The 3478-nt window shown below is 34.7% G+C and overlaps 1 pseudogene; it reads right to left on the minus strand.

The window, feature by feature from the left end:
• Window positions 1–2549: 2549 nt before the first annotated feature.
• LOC111740078 lies at window positions 2550–2668 on the minus strand (annotated as a pseudogene).
• Window positions 2669–3478: the final 810 nt, after the last annotated feature.

Here is a 3478-nt window from a genome sequence, read left to right on the forward strand (position 1 = left end):
TTCAGTGTTTTATCTCACAAAATTAGATTATTTATTGGTGGTCAAAATTTTTTTCAAATACTAACCTTATTTGGATACTTAGTCTGACAGAGGCAATGTTGTATATTCAACAAATTATTTTTTTTCCCCCTGACATACAGAAAAACTACATTGTCTACTCTTCAGGACTGTCAGACAGGTCCATGTGACAGTTCGGGACATTTGAATATATATACTTATTCTATGCCCTAAAGTCTCCATAGAATTCTTCATGCTCTTGTTTAGCCTACCCACTTATTCTACATAGATAGCACGGTTACCTCGGAGCCATGTGCTGATGATGGCAGATTGAAGTATAAGAGACACTTGTTCCTTCAGTAACAGCATGGAGCAGAGTCTTCATTTCCTCTTCCTCATCAGCCACAATGCACTGTGAGGTGAGTGAGTAATATATGTTTAAAAAAATACATATAATACATTGTGTAAAAAAACCTTTTAAATGTCTGGTTTCATCTACTGGTAGAGTAGCTCACATCAAATACTTTACTACAAGATTTCTAATTAAAACATATACAGACAGTAATTTGCTATTATTCCAAGTGATAATAGTATAATTGATCGGCTATACTTTAAAAATAAAACATTAATAATAATAGTAACAAATTTATGTATAACATTTACCCTTGCTAGAATTTATCAGACTTTCCTAAACAGAAAAACAAACATTAAAGCATTTTGATTTAATCAATAACAAAAATGAATTTCAGAGAAGAACTACTCCAAGGCCATATTTTGCAATAAGGAATACCTTGTTTTATTGCACTTTGCTTTATTGTGCTTCACAGATATAGTATATTTTTTGCTAATTGAAGCTTTATGGCAACCCTGCACCAAGTGAGTTTATCATCACCAGTTTTGCTCACTTCATGTCTCTGTGTCCCACATTGGTAATTCTCTCAATATTTCAATTTTTTTCATTATTATTATATTTTTATAGTGATCTGTGATTACTGATCTTTGATATTATTATTATAATTGATTTGGGGTGCCACAAACTATGCCCACATACAATGGTGAACTTAATACATGAATGTTGTGTGTGTTTTGAAAGCTCCACTAACTCGCTGTTTCCCCATCTCTCTCCCTGTCCTCTAGCCTCCTTATTTTCAGAGATACGATAATGTTGAAATTAGGCCAATTATTAACCCAACAATGGCCTATAAGTGTTCAAGTGAAGGGAAGAGTTACACATCTCTCACTTTAAATTAAAATCTAGAAATGATTAAGCTTCATGAGGAAGGAGTGTTGAAAGCGAAATAGGCCCCAAACTAAGTCTTTTGCACCAGTTAGTCAAGTTGTGGATACTAAGGAAAAATTCTTGAAAGAAATTAAACATGCTACTCCACTCAACACACTAATAATAAGAAAGCAAAACAGCCTTATTGCTGATGTGGAGAAAATATTAGTAATCTAGATAGAAGATCAAACGAACCAAAGCTTAATCAAGAGCAAGGGCCTAACTCTCTTCAATTCTATGAAGGCTGAGAAAGATGAGGATGCTGTAGAGGAAAAGTTTGGTTCATAATGTTTAAGGAAAGAAGCCATCTCCGTAACATAAAAGTGAAGGCGAAGCAGCAAGTATTGAAGAGCCAACTAAGATAATTAATAAATGTGCTACACTAAACAACAGATTTTCAATATAGACAAACTGATCTTATATTGGAAGACTATGCCATCTAGGACTGGCATAGCTACAGAGGAGAGTTCAACACCTGGCTTCAAAGCTTCAAAGAACAGTCTGACTGTTTTGTTAAGGGCCAATACAGCTGGAGAGTTTGAATTAAGTCAATGCTCATTTACCATTCCAAAAATGCTAAATCAACTCTGCCTGTGCTTTTAAATGGAAGAGCAAAGCCTGGACGACAACACATTTGTTTACAACACGGTTTATTGAATATTTTAAGCTCACAGTTGATATCTACTGCTCCAAAAAAAAGTTCATTTTCAAAATATTACTGTTCATTGACAATGTAGCTGGTCACCTAAGTATTCTGATGGAGTTGTACAATGAGATCCATGTTGTTTTCATGCCTGCTAGCACAATATCCATTCTGCAGTCTGTGGATAAAAAATAATTATAACTTTCAAGCCTCATTACTTAAAAAAGGCATTTTGTAAGGTTATAGTTGACATAGATAGTGATTCCTCTGATAGATCTGGGCAAAGTGAATTGGAAACCTGGAAAGAGTTCACCATTCTAGATGCCATTAAAAGCATTTGTGATTCAATAGAAAAAAAAGTCAAAATATCCACAGTAACGAGAGTTGGGAAGAAGTTGATTCCAACCCTTGTGAATAACTTTGAGGGATTCAAGACTTCAGTAGAGGAAGTAACTGCAGATGTGGTAAAAGTAGCCAGAGAACTTGAATTAGAAAGGAAGCCTGTAGATGTGACCGAATTGCTGCAACCTCATGATAAAATTGTTTTTTTTTTTGGTGAGGCAACTCTTGGTTGACTTCCCAGATTACAAGGACCTTGTCAGTTTACAATCCCTTATTTCTTATTTTTTACATCTACAGCACCTGGTCTTCCAAGGTGGTCTCCCATCCAAGTACTAACCAGTCCCAACCCTGCTTAGCTTCTGAGATCAGTTGAGATTGGGCTTTTTCAGGGTGGCATGGCTGCAGACTCATGATAAAACTCAAATGATGAGTTTCTTATGGACGAACAAAGAAAGTAGTTTCTGGCAATGAAAACTATGCCTGGTGAAAATGCTGTGAAGATTGTTGAAATGACCTCAAAGGATTTAGAATATTAAATAAACAGTTGATAAAACAACGTCAGGGTTTGAGAAGATTCACTATACTTTTGAAAGAAGTTCTGTGGATAAAATGCTATCAAACGGCATCTCTTGCTACAGAGAAATTGATTGTGAAAGTGTCAATTGATGCAGCAAATTTTATTGTTTTCTTACTTTAAGAAATTGCCACAGCCACGGCAACTCTCAGCAACCACTATCCTGGTCAGTCAGTAGTGATTAACATCAAGGCAAACTCTTCCGCCAGCAAAGATTATGACTCGCTGAAGACACAGAAGATGGTTAGAATTATTTTAGGCAAACTATTAATTTTTAATTGAGGTATGTATATTTTTTTTATACAACGCTATTGCTCACTTAACAGACTACATTGTAGTGTTCACATAAATTTAATGCACTGGGAAACCAAGACATTTTTGTGACTCATTTTATGGAAATAGCCACTTTATTGCAGTTTTCTGGAACAGAACTCATAATATTGCTGAGGTATGCCTGCATTACAGTATTAATATCTTTATTCTACTTAGTTAAATATGAGGCTGAAAAGTTAAGTAACTTGGCATTGCTTTTCTGACTGTTGAATTCCAAACTCATAGATATCCAACATCAAAATCTCTTCTATTCCAACAATATTCTTTTTTTAAAAATTACAGACATTTTGTGATATAATTTTATGTTATG

This window comes from Pteropus vampyrus, unplaced genomic scaffold (genome assembly GCF_000151845.1).
Source record: "Pteropus vampyrus isolate Shadow unplaced genomic scaffold, Pvam_2.0 Scaffold57, whole genome shotgun sequence".
Classification (NCBI taxonomy): Eukaryota; Metazoa; Chordata; class Mammalia; order Chiroptera; family Pteropodidae; genus Pteropus; species Pteropus vampyrus.